This window comes from Fringilla coelebs, assembly GCF_963513975.1.
Source record: "Fringilla coelebs genome assembly, chromosome: 3".
Lineage (NCBI taxonomy): Eukaryota > Metazoa > Chordata > Aves > Passeriformes > Fringillidae > Fringilla > Fringilla coelebs.
In genome coordinates, this window is record NC_140030.1 from 44781747 (window position 1) to 44798256 (window position 16510).

Genomic DNA, 16510 nt, shown 5'->3' on the forward strand with positions numbered 1-16510 from the left:
CCTAAGCAAGCCAATCCAAACAACGTAAGAATGCTGCAGTCAATGACTGCTCAAATTAGTTAAATTAATAAAAGAATACCTTGCAGTTCAATACTACCAAAGGGGACAGGTTCAGGCAGGAGAGGAAAAACAGCTGAATGTTTTAGAACTGTGTACTAATGGTATTTCACGGGTGGTTTTAGTCAGAAGCAAAGGGGACTGTCTAGCAAAGGGGCCAATTTTACTGTATAGGTTTACAAATCACTTCTTACTCCAACACATAGTGTGATACATTCTGGGTTTAGGGGTTACAAATCCCTCTGAGAGGCTTATCACAGAGGTTATTCCATAGAGGCTTGCTCTCTATTTTAATTTTTTGGAAAAGGCAAGAAAAGAGTCATTAGCACAGCCCTCTCCTCCCCCCTCCTCCCACAATTCAATCCTGTAGTCCTCAATCGTGACTGCCACTCGAAGAAGCCCAAAGATGTCACCTTAGCTCAGAACAACAATAGGGTGTTGAACAGACAAAATAACTGAGCAGGGTCAAAGGGAGGGGGAAAAAGAGCAATGCACTGGAGCATCCTTTTAATGCTAGAACACACAGGACTCATTCTTACAAAATCTTCAGCACATTCACATCTTCTCTGACTCAAGCAGTTCCCTTTCTGCCATGGAGATTTCATATATGAGCAAAATACAACCCATGCCCTCAATTAAACAGATGACTAAAGGCCTTAAAGTTTTAATTAATTACAACATAGTACAAAGGCGAATTATGTTCTCTGTGCTTACTCAGAAGTGGCCAAGCACTGATTCATTGAGTAACCAAACTGATCCATACCTTCACAAAGATACCAGCTGGTACACACTCAGGTTAGATTCTGCCTCGGTACTGGCAAATTAATTCTGTTTCCTCTGGAAAGTGCACGTGTGTCTAAAGTAACCTTCTGCCCCAAATATATGTGACCTGTGAACAGTTCCAGCAGCAACTGTTTCAGGGCAGTGGTCAGTGCCAATTAGCAAGAGAGAAGAGATGGGATGGTCACACGGACTGGGCAGCACACAAAAGGCAGAGGAGCTGGAGGGAGAGGATAAATAGAGGTTCCTGATGCATTTTGGCATTCACAAAAAAAAAAACCTGAGCTGTTTTAAAAGCTGCCTTTATAATTCACAAATTGCTGGCTCCATGCAGACAAAAACAATTCAAAAACCAAACAGTCATTCTCCATGTAGACAAAAAATCTAAAGGTTGAGGCTACTTTTCAAAGACATGAGGAAGAAACTCACACAACCCAGTCACAGTATTGTAATCACGCTTGGCTCGGCTCTAACAAAGGGTTAATAAATTTTCAAACTCGGAGAAAAAGACTAACAAGACATCCCGATGCTCCTGCTGTCATTGTCAGGGCAGCCCTTGGAGGAAATGTCCGTATCAATTCGGTTTATCAGATGGACAGCTGATCAACATTAAACAGACTTGCTCTGGGCAGATTGAGCCGAGCTACCTGTTATGAATAGCAATGAGAGCCCTCTGCTCCCCGCCGCAGAGCTCTGCCATTTCCGCCTGCCGCAGATCCCAGGACATATGGGGATCCCTAGTGACGAGCACATAAAGCTGCAGCTAACTCAGGCGACGGCTCATTTCCCCCAGCTGAAAGCAGGCATTAATATCCTGAGGAGACCAGGCCCGCCTCTGTGACCCCCAACTATTGAAGCAAAACAACGACTGTCCTATTTCTTCATTTAATAAGCTCTTAATGAAGGAAATCAAAATCCCCTCTTTGACTTCAGCATCGCTCTTCATGAAAAGGTTACACAAATACATCAGTGCCATGCTTTCCACATGCTCAGGATCTGGATGTTTTCATTTCTTTCTCTATAATCCGTTTGTTCTTCAAATAGTATTCACATTATTTGTGCTAACAAGAATCATATTAGGCAGATAATCTATGCCTAATTCTGGTCTTCCATACTGCTTTTCCACTCTCTCTCCCTAGCAGACTAAAAATACAAGAATCAGTGCTATTGCAGAAATCCCAGGCAATGCATTTTTTAATGCTTTTTGTGATAATCCCTAGAATACCCAGGCACAATAACAAGTGCACAATGCCGCAGATACAGGAGGATCCTTGACATGACTTTGTAAAGACCAGTATCCAACAAATAAACACTGCTGCTATGAAGTTGCTGCTTAATGGCTAAAGAAATACTATTCACAGCTTTCTCCATCTGAATACAATTCAGTGATTAAATAATTTTGTATTCGAAAGCAGCCAATCCCAACATACAAAAAAATAATGTTTTAGCAATACTGGACCTAGAAAGAAGGCAATGGGATGACAAACGCTGACTGCCTCCATCCTGATTTCACTCCAGAGCCCACAGTCACAAAAAAAGAAGTGGCTGCTGCAAGAATTACCTGCACTTACCTTGGTACAAGGTAGTACTGAGAAAATAGTCAACATTTCTAAACACACAAAGTTCCTAAATGGAAGCGTGCTAAGAATCAGGAAAGCTTTATCACCAAATGCTAACACACTTCCACGCCTTTCACCCCTGAAGTAAGACTTCACTGCAAACCACCACCAAAGTTCTTAATTTAAAGTCCTACTCTAAAAAGAAATAATAAGATTCTGTAAAACATATAATACAAGAGACACATTAAATAGTACAGTTGTACTGAACTTGAATTAGTACACCTTTCATTATCAGCTAATCATCAGAACTACACTGGGCTTCTCAAGGGATGACAAGCTATGCAAAAAAAATTTAATAATTTAAAATGACATTTTTAAGCATAATATTTCACAGAAATGGGCCAAAGACTTAAATTAGCCACTAAAAACAATATTTGAAAATTTTTAAAGCAACTACAATGAACAAAGATAATGAAACTGATAGATCAAAAATTCTTTAAGAACTCTTATCATTGAAGCTTTGAATTGAAGTGACTAACAGTACACACCCAAGATTTGAACATTTTCTTTGTGATTGTCAATTCAATAGTTTCCCTTCAATACAAAAAGAATTGATTTGGATGAAAAGCCTGAAAAATTTTTTAAAGTATCAGCATCCATTCCATTTCAGTGACAACTATAATAATCTTTATATACACACACCTATGAATTTGAAATAAAAAGAAATAGTGTCTTTAATGGAAAATTACATATGAAAAAGCATTAACTAAAGAATTAAAGTAATAATTTCAGGTACTGACTATATATTTGGGCAGCACTTAGTATCTGATTTTACCTTTTTTGTGAATTGTGAACAGAAAGAAAAGTTCTGTGAAGACAAGGAGGTGCTTAAACTACATTCACGTTGATCCTGCATGCTCTGGGTACTAGCTGGTGCTGCAGCAAGATAGTTCCCTTAGTGACACAGCGAGAAAGGGCAGTGATTTTTACAGCTCTTTTTCCCATTCACCTGTCAAAGTCAATGCCATGGTTAATAAACCATGATTAGAAGAACAATGCATAGCGAGTAACAAATAGCATCATAGTGATGGAAAGTCTCATTCCCATCTTCTGTGAATGGTGTCTTTTGAAGAAATTAAATGGCAGGGGGGCAGGGGGCCAGTCAACATGTATGGCAGATGCTCTCATTTCACTAACAGGGAAAATTTTCAGGGTAAAGCAGCAGATTTGAGCAGAACACCAAATATTCACTGTATTACTGTGACTGATGTATCTGTTAACCAGCAGAAAACATCTACCGACCCCTATCCTTCAACAAGGCTAGAGACCATGAAATTTGCGGTCCCTTCTGTCTTGGTCTTAAGATGTAGGAGCATCTTCCACCTGAGGGATAAATCAAGTTGAAAGACATCAGATCTATCAAGTTTGTTGAGTATGCCGTTTAATTGCATTCCTAACAATCACTTTATATTTAAACTGGCTACATATCCTAACCTCTTTCATCTCCTTCCCTTCCTAGTATCACAAAGTTTTTAAAGTAAAATTTCTACCAATGCTCCCTCATGTATGTTTCTTTCTTTATTTTAAAAACAATCTTATATTTTCACTCTCTGTCACCCCCATCACTGATTATTGCTTAGGTTCTTTTGCATAACTTGTCTTAGTAAGATCTTACCTCAGCCCATTATAGGACTTGAAAATGTTTTCTGATTTTTAGTGGGCAGGCATTTACCCGAACTTGAAAAGCCAGATTCCCTAAGCATTGCAGGTGGTTGGCAGTGGAGAGTGAAAAGCCTGACTGCAAGTCAGGCTCCTGTTCCCTTCCTTAGTGCAGGAATTTTGACGAAGGGTTTTCACAGGTCTTGGCTTCATTGTTAGGGGTACCAGGAACAACCAATTCCCACTTTGTACTCCAGACAGCAACACGCAAGTGAACCAACTTGTATCAGCTTTTGACTAGTGCCACTGATGTGCCAACACAGCCACCGCTGTGTCACCACAGCATAGCCAGGAGCCCTCCAGCCTGGGAGCCAGCTGTACCAGACTGCAAGAATCCACACTTGCACCATCATCCCCAGCAAAATGAAGCCCTAACTACTGAACTTGTGTCTGGCTTAATCCTATAGTCAGTATCAGTGGCCAAAGAACAGTGATCACAACCTATAGCACATTGTCCTTGGGTTGGGTGGCCTCATCACGGCAACTCCCTTTTCAAGTCACACAGCCTAAAAGAAAAATAATCCTATCCTGGAAACAAAAGCATCAATTATGGAGAATAGCTGAGAGAATCTAGACAAAGACTGGTAAAGATCACTACCTCAAGCTCAGTTTAAAATGAAAAAGTGTAAATCTGAAAAGCCAGAAGGAAAATACCACCAGAATCATTAAGTCAAACTGATGTTTTCCAGTTCCCAGAGGCAGGCATGCATGCTGGGGACCAATGAAGAAGGGAATATCAAAAGGAAACCTGCTCAGTAAGAAATACCTAGCTACTGTAAGAACCAGAAACCAGTGACAATGCAGCTGTGTGAACAATGAGGAGCAGGCGGGCTGGGCTGACATGGTTAAGAATCACATGCACTTGTTGTACAGACAAATTTTGTCATGTTGGGACTTTATTAGCCAGAAGGATACAAAGGACATTCTGCAAGGGACAGGTATTAAAAGAACAGTGAGATATGGCGGCAGGCCTAGGTATGTTTTTTAATCCCCACAAACCAGGAAAAGAGCTTTGATCTTATTTCAGTTATTACAGATTTCACAAGCACTAGAAACTGTTAAAAAGGGAGATATCAATCACTTTTCCTGTTCTCAGAGATCATTCCTACACTGCTAGAGAAGAAACACACTCGAGACATGAGCCAGTACTTATGTAAGTATTGTTAAAAAAATAGATTTACAGCTTAGGTTTTATGGCTTTTTTATTTTTTAAAGGAAGGATGGCTAGCTTAACCTAACTGATCAAACCAAAGGAAAAACCATGAGTGTTCACCTAAAAATAGAAAGAAAAAAATTAGTAAGTTATCTGGAGAAAGACTTCTTAGATTACTTGAACATTGATGCCAAAAATCAATAATAAAATTTAGAGCTACTAATTTATAAGCATATTGTCAAACTTATAAAATCACATGTCATAATCACATTTTAAAATCAGTGATTATCCCTATGGGAAGAGTCACATTTCCAAAATGAAGTAAAGCTGTCAAATGCAATATTGTGTTTTTATAAAGCAATTATCAAGATTTAAACTTCTAATAAAAGGCAGGTTGAAATTCCAGTTGGTATCTGCTTTAGACTATATGAACAGCTATGCAGACTATATTAAGTACTTCATCAAACATGAGATAGGATGTTTACTTCTTCAAAGACCTACTTCTCTCATTTTGTAAATAATGATGCAGGTATTCAGTGTTTAGTACACTCATGCAATAATGCATATTGGCAATACGTAGGTATATTGACAATTTATTGACACTAGGTTGAATTTCTAAAAGGAATTTTGCTAGCTCAAGAAATGCTGCATTTAACCTGAATTCTCTATAGTAAAGATTCAATTTGCTACAAAGACCTCATATCAGAAAAAATTTAGGTACAAGTGAATGTGAGTTTAATACATGTCTTATATGAAAACAATATAATCTAAACCAGTATACAACCATTCTTTATAAATATGACAGATAATAGTCACAGGCATATATTATACATAAGCAATATTTTCGATGATAAAACAGCCTGAATCAGTTCGATAAATTAAAAAGAAAAATGTGAGTACTTTTGGGAAACTCCTTATGAATATTTTGCTATATGACCAAAGAGCCACACATCCCCAATTAAAAAGACTAAGCTGATTAAAAACTAAAACAAAAAGCAAAAAAATTGTGGTTTAGACAAAGCTGAATCAGCTAGAATTCCTTCCCCATCTAGCTTCGACAAACCAAAAAACTGATAGGAACAAACACAAAGCAGAAAAGATAGGCAAGGAAGAAAATTGATAAAGGACTGGATGAGAAAATGCAAAAATGGAGAGGGAGCTGAGCAACAGCAATTTAAAAGCGGATATACTAAAAAAGCCTCAAAACCAAGAACAACTTTAAGGACTGCATTGGTCCATTATGTAAGGTTAGGCAGAAACAAAACTGCATAAAGGCGAGCCACTGTAGAAAGCCTGCTATATTTTAAGCAACATATTTACACAAGCAGGTGTTTATATCTCTTAGCCCAGAAGTGAATATTGGTCATGAACAGCAGCAGTGGGTAAGATTTTACAGTTAGCAGGTCCAGAGAACTTACACTCAGGAGACAAGACAACAGAAAAGGAATAACACAGCTAATAAACAGCGGAGAGAGTGAATAATCCTCAATACGGATTCAACTGAGCTGGTTCAATATGCTTTACTCAAGTTAAAATATGCAATAAAAAAAAATTAATCAAAATGTCTCAATGCAGACCACAGATATGCAGAACTAGAGACTCTTTCAAGAAGAAAGCACCCAAAGTTTGGAAAAGGGTGGAAAGAATAGGTCATTCGAGATAATCAGCTAAAATACAGAATGTGGCTGTGGTCAAATAGACCAGTAGGACCCACAGATGATTTAAGGGAAGAATATTAGGAAAGCAGCATCTCAGTTAACCTTGAGTTTCTGATACCAGTAAAAATTAGCACTTAAAAAACTTCAGTCAAGAATTTGAGAAAGTATGAATTCCCAATGTTTTTGTCCTAACAATCAAAGCAAAGAAAACAGATGAAGTGAGGAACAAAAGCTATTTTATGCATGGAGAAGGCTGATATTAAATCAGTAGATTTGGTCACAGATATTTAAAGAAAACAAAGTTAACAGAATATGCTGATTATGAAGCAAACAAAATAAGATCCACTAGCCTGAGCCTAAGGAAATCCAAAAAGAATAAAGGGAAGGTACTTTCCAAAATCTCTTACAAAGAGCAACAATGGATTCTCCATCAACAGTGCCATTGAAGGTAACACCAGATGAACACCCATTGCACAAATAATAAAATTTATTGTAGCTGGGGAAATCCTATGTTTTGTAAGGCAGCCAATATGACTACCAGAATGATATCTCTCAGCTATTCCTGTATGAAAGAACAGTGAAGACAAGGAAAGGAAACTTTGCAGATAATAAACAGAATACGACTAGATTAGCAGCATATGTTGGTCCCTCTATCCGAAAACTTATCATTGGCCAGGAGCCCATTTGCCTTTAAGGAGGTATAAATACTTTCAGCACTGAGATTTACAAATGCATTTATTTCAGCCAGCTTCTTTAGGAGAAACACCAAAACTGGAGCCATTTGGCCCACTAGAGTTACTTCCCATTCCCAGTGCAGGAGCACACAAAGCCACCATCAGGCAGGGAACCCGTTCTGTTACAGCAGGTATATTAATTCTGTCTTACAGTACACAGAAAATAAATATTTAAAAATGTATTTGAAGCAAGTTCTGCAAGAGGAAACAACCTAAATTCAAGATTTATGTCTGTCTTCACATATTTAGGTATCCATACTGGTAATGCAGTACTAACCTGGGAATACATACAAATATTCCCACTAAGAACAAGAGATAAAGAAAAACAGAGACCTTCTACAAAATTATTTTATGGATATAAGGGTGTGTATTTTACATAAGTATACATATTTTATTTAATTACAGTTTTCCATATAACCATTAGGAGGTTCTAGCCATGCAAGTCACATTTATTAAAGGCAGCATGTCAAATAAGAGTTGACAATTACAGGCTATATCAATACACATTATGCCAGATGGTAATGAGCCGTACACAGAGGGCCAGCCATCCAAAATAATCACACCATTTTCCACAGAAATGTTGAAGAGGTTATGGTTTATTACACAGTGCTCATTAGATATACAGTGGCAGCATTAGCAATTTTTCCTTCATTTTTGTCTCATTTAAGACTCTGCCCCCACAAGCCCATTCAAATTAGTACACAAGGTTAAAATCATTACAGTCAGTGGGAGAAAAAAAAATTAAGTTTTATTTTTATTTTACAGTAACAGTAGATCAAAGGTCCTTGGAATCTATTATTCTCTCAATTATTATCTAACACAGGATACCAAAAGGAATGAAATTCACTTTCATTTTCTGTGAAGAAAGATAACAGATTTTCAATGGGTAAACTTGGTATTTCTTAATTAATAACTCTAAGTGAAAACAACAGTTAGGTTGTGACACAAAGTGACAAAAGTCAGAAAACTAAAAGCTGAAACTGAACTTTCAGCCTTGGCTTTGAACTTTCTCATCTGCTTTTCAATCTGCTGCTTTAACAGCATGGAAATATTTAAGTGTCCAAAAGGAAACTCATCCTTCACAGCAGGTGGAAAAAACAGTTGTCTCAAATAACTAGAGTGTCATCTCTGAGAAAACACCTATAAGATGATTTAAAGTACCTTTCTAGTCAGCTGCCTATGTTGACTTCCAGTTAGAAAATGACTATTGGAGGCATTTATTTTCCTGCCTTTTTGTGTTTATAGATGGTATGGGGGTGAAAAGATGCAATGAGGCAAAAGCATAGGTATGTTTATCGCTTAAAAACATGCCAACGTCCCCCAAACTCCAAGTGACAGCCAGCATTTGGAAGTCATAAAACTGTGAAAGAGAGGAAGAACTGAAGTAGTGGACATGGCACCTGACAACCCGACTGCAGAGAATTGTCTTTCCAGTCCAAGCCCCTCTTTTGAAGCATTTGGTGCCCCACTCAGAAATCTGGGTCTCCCATCAGGCAGCCACCCAGCTCTCAAGGCCAGAGCATCCTCACACCTCCTTCCTCAGCCACTCCTGCCGAGTTACTCTGCTGTTACACAAAACCTTGAATTATTCATTCAGCCAGATGGCAAAAGAGTGAAAAAAGTCAGTATGCAGGAGCTTGTGGGAGAGAAAGGTGGGACACCTGGACTCCAGATCCCGCTCCGCTAAGTTAGTTACCAGGAGGGATACAACATAACAAACTCAGGCATTCCTGACCTAGATGTCCTATATCCCTGTGTTTAGAGAAATGTTCTGAAAATTCAGACACAGAAGTGCATTTGCATCCTTTCAAATTCTTGAGAAAGCCAAACCTGGACTTCTTGCATCCTCGGTGAATGCTTAGCCAGTGGCTAAAGAACATAAAGCAATGTTAATGGTACATCTCCAGTCTGACAATCCACTTACAAAATTTCCTACCTAAACTGACCAGCAAATTTTATCTGTGTTTTGAAATTGTTTGAAAGACAAAAAGCAAATTTTATTTATTGGAGTCTTAGAAAAAATGTTTACAAAATCAAAAAGAATTCCATTCATTCCAGGCAATGCCAGTCTTATGACAACTGAACAGGTACTCCACTAAAAAAAAACGTTTACTGCATTTAGTTTATAACAATATTTTGCAAAAAGGTCATCCTACCACCTCTGCCCTTTGTACAGTTCATTTTATTACTGACAAAACCACTTACCCTAACAAGGTGGCACTTCTGCAAGCAGACACCAAGCAAATATGAAACCTGTGCAACGTAAAACAAATGCAAGCTCTGATTCATTATACAACCCAAAGGGCATCAGGCTAATTTAAAGGTCTAAACAGAGCATAGAAAACATCAAACAGAAGTTTTATAGAGTTATTTCCACGCTAAGTTTCTAGACAATTGAGACGAAGTTTAAATTCTGCAATGTTAATTCAAAAATAAACACCAGCAGCCAATTCTAAAAAACAGTGCTCACAAGAAAGCCCACCTCTGCACAACTGCAACTGGATTAGAAACAAAAAATGACCGCTGATTCCTTAACAAAAAAAAAGTATTATATTTCTAATAGTCAAAAATAAAAATAAGACATTTAAAACTGATGGAGTGAAAGAAGAGCAAGCCAAGAAAAGAGTTTACAATGGAGTTAGCATGAAGGCCTTCCTTTTGGCTTACTGAAGTGAACAAGTTTTAGGTATTGGAAACAGGAGTCAAAAATGGCAAGATAGGAGGTGATCAAAAGCTTCAGCAACAGCTGCTGTAGCATGGCTTTAGGAAAATGTGATGGTAGGATACATGATGAAAAGATAGACAGTAAGACTCAGAACTAAATAACATGTGTTGACCAAAACCCTCAAAAGATGAGGTATGAACCAAAGGATTCAGTTGTAGACTGGACGACCTTGCTATCACCACAGCAGAAATCAAAAGGAACATGATGATGGAGAAAATCACATATTTTGTTATGGAAATGATCAACATTCCTTCCCATATGATGGCAGCATGTATCAGCCAGACATGGCTGATATATGCTGCCATCATGGGTGGGCAACACCCAGGGTGCCCATCCATCGAAGATTACCCAAATTTGCTCTATAGCCCCTCAATAACATGTATCCTCCAACTACATCTCATGCATCTATTCCATAAGAAATTTCACATCATGGTTTAAAAATAGTTTTGACTACTCTGTGGTTTATTTAGTCAAAATATTTAAATATCTGCACTAAAACCAGCTAAAAAGATATGAAGGGAAATAAAAGGTCTCACAGGTAAGTGCAAGAAATAAGCTACTAACAATTAATTTTATGAACATAATTTTTCCTACATTTTATTAGTTGTTTCTCAGCCCTGCAAGACTGAAGCATGTCTATAATTTTATTTGCATTGACTATGGGAGACAGTTGGAACCATTGCTAAGAGAAACTCCCATTCCTGTGCACTCTTAGCTATTCTGAGACTGCCACCTTGACTTATTACTTCCAGTTTTTCTCTGAATTCTCTCTGAAGAGTTTGTATGTAATTGCATTCAATGTAGCTGAAAGATAAGGTGCACTAACCTTGACATTAAATCTCTAGTACTAATGACACCTGAAATACATGGAACCTTTTTATGTGAGAGCAAAAAGAAGGTAACCTTTTTTATGCCATGAAGAATGAACACTTGATAAATGAGCAGTCCTGTTAAGAGAATAGATTGTTCATGTGTCTAACTGCACAAGAAAAAGGCATTAAAAATAAAATGTGAATCACTAGAATACAGCGTACCAGATAGGGTTGGGGTTTATTTTATAACTATACATATATTTTTTATCATGCTTATATAACAATTACTGTGAATTCTGAAATACCCATAAATATCCAAGATACAGAGGGGATAAAAAAATTCCAAACATACTGGTTGCACAACCACAGATAGCTCCTACTATGAAATAAACCTGTTGTATTCTGAACAGCAGTAACTACATTTCTGTTAATCAGCAATTAAAAGTATGGTTATCACAAGTGCTCTCCTCTCCCCTCCTGAACCGTCAATGTTCAGAATTGGACAGGGACATTAATACCATACATTAAATATTTTTTTTATGGGAATACTTTTGCTTTTCACAAAGCAGAAGTATGCAGCAGATGGGTATTGCCTGCCATGTACAAGGAAAGAGACTGATAGCTAAAGGGAGACAGCAGACTTCTCAGAGACCTTGCTCCTTACACCAGGTGTGTTGACAGAATTGCCAGCAGGGAAAGGATAATAAACCTTTTGGAGCAAGGCAACGACTGCTGCTTCTGGGACCATATCAGCATAGAAACAAGCATTTGGTGCTGTTGAGGTCTGCAAAGTTTTGTCATTATTATTCGTATATACTTTATGCAAATGGCATACGGTGTGATATTGAGAAAAATGTGTCCTTTGATTAAAAAAAATGGCTTACTATTATACCATTGGCACAATTTCCATCCATTTTTACCTTATTAAAATATAAGGTATCTGAAAATTTCAGGCTTTCATTTTTTGGTTCTTTCATCCCAGAATGATTTAATCCACACACTTTTAGAAGGGATAAAATGACATCAACCAATTCAAGCAACATTAACCCCAAGCAAGTGATGATAGAGAGACAGCTATATGCTAACAAGCCACCTTCAAGAACAAACTTGATTTCTGCAGAATTCCTACCAGAGTGCACAAAATAGGATCCTCTTCTAACAGCTCATACTGGAGCTTTGCTAAAATTTAATTTGCCTACTGAAACAGGTATGAATGTAGCTGCACTTTTGGTACTGGTTTTGTTGCATGGATATGAAAAGCCAGAATGAAATTTCAGCTATAAGAGACTGAAGCAAGCGTTCCATTCAGCAGTGTCTAGGTGAAACACAGCAATTACAAGAAAGTAATCAGAAATACTATATAGTATAAAACAGAATTTGTTTATGTTTCTTCCCTTTCTGGCAATAATAGATGCATAATTTATTTGGCTCTATCTTCTCTTTCCACAAAAATGTACATAAATTTGGCCAAGTCTTAAGAAAAATTAAAAACCGCAACTCCAAATACTTAAATGGACTTCAGGAACCGGGCAATCAAGCTCACAAAATTTCACATATACCAATCATGCTGGCACTGCTGATCATAAGTTTTGAATTGCTGCAAACCCTATAAAAAACCCATCGTCTTTCTGATTTCCCTTTTGACTGCATAAGCACCTTCTCAAATGCAACACAGTGAGAATACCATATTGCATTCTTGAAGTCTTTATCCCTAGTTCTCCAGCTCCTTATTCCTCTTCTCAAATCATCAATCACTCTTATCTATGTACTCATACACCCACCTTTATACTGGAATATATTAAAAATAACCAAGTTTTGCTGTACAGCACCCTGTCTACACCACCAGTATATTATTGCTGCCTTTCTTTTTTATTATTGTTTGCTCTAGAAGGATCTCAGAGCGGTCAAATTGCACATGAAAATCTACTAAGGGTTAAAGGCCAGATACCAATGAAGCCACAAGAAATATTCATTCACTTAATGTGATTAGGGTCCAGAACACGCCATTATTTCAAGTGGAAGTGAAAGAACATTGCATCATCTTTATACAGTCTCATATTTTCATATTTTCGTGGAGTTTTCAACGCCACCTCAGCAGATGTTGTAATATCTTCAATTACCTTATATCAGAGTACTGACCAAATCATATTAAGAAAATAAATTAATTGGTGCGGTATGCCTTGTAATACTTCATATTGCTACAATTTTCCAAGAATTGCAGAGATTTCTATTGAAACTGGACAACTGCATTGTAAAATTTGTCAAGGGACGTGTTAATAGGACAGAAAAATGATTGGTGGTACTTCAGCAGGTAGAAAAGCAAGGGAAGTATTTTGGGACTGTAGGACAAATAAATTTTATAGATATAGTTATTTAAGAATTTGGAGTGAAGCCAGTGGTCGCATTGATGTCACAGTTCTGATGGATAAGCAGGCCCCAAAGCTGTTGTGTGCTTCCACCACAGCACTGGATTGTACTTAGGTGATGGTTGGAAATTTCTCTTCACAAATACTATTATATTTTTTTGTAAAGGAAATGTGAAAGTTCTCAAGTAGAAAATTGTTTCAAGGGAAAGGTTTCACAGCAAATGCAGTTCTGGTGAAGTGCTCTGGCATGTGGCCCTGTCATGTCCCAGGAAGGCTGTGCCAGGCCTTGTTACCCGCAGGTCACCTGGGGCCTTTCTTTGAAAAGCTCCCACTGGGGTGAAAGCAGGGCTTTGCTCCTGACCCACTGCAGAATTCCACCAGTGCTGCTCTGGTTTCGTATGCTATGCTGCACATCGTGGAAGTCCAGTTCTCACTTCACAAGCAGTGGGAGGAAGAAGCTCCAAGGGAGGGCCAGACAGACAGAAGCACCATCACAATTTTTCCAAGGTGAGCCATCCCTACCATGCTTTCTCTGATACTGAAAATTACTTCCTTTTTAAAATGGAAACCAAAACACATTTAGTGATGTACATGCTGAGTTTACCTTGCTCAGCTATCTAGTGCTATAAAGACTTATTTTGAACAAGATTTGAGCTATATCTCTGAACAGGCTTTGATCAGCTCTAATGCAGAGCCTTTTTATTTATCCTACAATGTAAGGAGAAGACCTTTTCTTGTTCAACATATAATTGCTGTATTTGCACATGCTAAGTATGCTGAAAATAATAAAAGTTAATGAAGAAAAGTACTGGTTGTAATGAATTAGTAATATTGTTAGATTTGTATTTGGAGTTGATTTTTATTGTTGTGGATGGAAGATGATCAATAGGAATATGTAATCAAGTTGTATGTGCTTTTCATCTCCTGAGACTCATCTTGTAAATGAGATGATGAATCTCACAGGATTTATCCTGGAGAGAAGAAAAACTAAATAGAATTAATTTAGAACAACTGCTTGGATTTCCTCTCACTAAAAGCTATGGGAAAGCTACTAAGGACTGGGAGACAAAATTACATCTTTCTTTAAGATTATAAAAGACATCACTGTTCATATTTTGACATACTTTTCCCATTATCTTTCAAACAATTTTGTCAAGAACACTGTACTTCTTAATGTACTTAGATTTGAATATTTTAGGACCATGCATTTTCTCTACCAGTTAATTAGCTAAGCTTTCAAAGTACTTGCTAGCTGGGATACTGTACCTTTGCTGAAAGCCAGCCTTCCAGAAGATAGAAATAAGAACAGTAAGTCCCAAAGGAAATCATTTTTATGATAAAGAGTCCTAATGCGCCCCAGTAAAGGTGAGGATTGATTGTTATGGCCTATTGTTACTATAATTAGAAGTCAAACACCAATTAGCAGTTCCATTAATAAGATTAATCTCTGCAATATCTGCAGCTGAGACCCAGGGCTTGTGTGCAATAAGCCAGTGTGAATTTAAAGTGCAACAGCTACACCGTACTAAAACTCTCAGGCTGAATACTTACATCACACAAAAAATAACACCTCTGCTTTCTTCAAGTTTTGAGTTCCTACATACACTATTGGTCTTACTACATTTTTCTAATTTAATACTTTTAATTTTGTTTAAACATGTTCTACCATGATTTAGCAGTCATTGATGGGGATAGGTGCAATGGAGCATGAGGTCTCCCAAACTTTGGTTCACAGCCACTCCCTCTGCATTGCACCAGATCAAGGTAAATTTAATTTAGTTTCCATTACTAGTAAACCCAGAAAAGTAGTAATGGAAAAAGAAAACCCCAACTTCTTACAAATATGAAAGCACGCTTCACATGATAAAAATCCATTGTAGAGTTAGGAATATTTTTTTTACTGAAAATATGAAGGTAAGAAACAGTCAAATCTAATCTCTGAAGTTAACACCCTATGCAGTTCAGAGTACAGAAACTGAAAGAAGGGCAAGATCTGAAATGAGGTGAAGAGTCACACACTTGTGCTCTTTGTATTTTTGCAGGCACTGAAACATAATTTGTATGGTCTTTCTTTGGTTTTTATTTCATTTGTGTTTTACCTTTTACAATAACTCTCAAAGAGATTTTGTCCATAGATATACCTACACCATGCAAGGTAAAAAGAAGGCTTCTGTAAAATTTAATAGCAAACAGGTCAAAGTAACCTTTAAATGTCATTTACACTCTAGGAATACAATAAACTTCACCTCCTTCACCAAAATTTACTCATGGTTCCCATCGCTAATTAGCCAGGAGGCTTTGTAATGGATTTACTTTTTCCTTTTTTTCTTTTAAATGGAGACTATCTAATTTCTTTCCATAGATACCATAGATAAGCACATCTAGATTAATGTGGAGACACATTCCAGTTGGAAAGTATTTAAACAACTATTTAAAATTATAAACATCTTTAAACTTGTCTACAGTAGGAAGAATCTGCTGACAAAACTTCATAGGTGAGCTGAGCAAGTAAAGATACAACTTACCCAGTAAAAGACCAGCTTTCCCAGAGAGCATTGACCTGTTCCTAAAGCAGAGGGCAGCCCTTTGCTACTGAAGTCATCTACTCTGACTGGAGATGAGAGTCACCTCAGCTGCTTGGCTGCATTCACAACAGGACAGAAGCTACTTGCCAATAACTGGTGCTCTCAGGGAATGCAGAGCCAAAGGTAAATATCCTCATGCAGTATTTATTCTGGTTTTCACTCAAGGTGGAACACCTTTTGCATCTTCTCAATTTCCAGAGGTGTGCTCACACCTCATATGCTGTAATGCTAATTACATAAAGCAAAGTATTGCCGTTTCAGATTCTTCTCACCCATAAAATCCCAGTCCTACAGCAGTCCAGGCCACAGGCATAAGTCAACCAATCAATGTTCATTTGTGCATATTTTTGCAGACTGCCAAG

At 37.5% G+C, this 16510-nt stretch overlaps 1 protein-coding gene across 1 annotated transcript in view; it reads right to left on the reverse strand.

Annotated features, from left to right (window-relative positions):
• Nucleotides 1–16510, reverse strand: part of PDSS2 (decaprenyl diphosphate synthase subunit 2) — a 109997-nt gene that overhangs the window by 41099 nt on the left and 52388 nt on the right. The window lies entirely within an intron of this gene.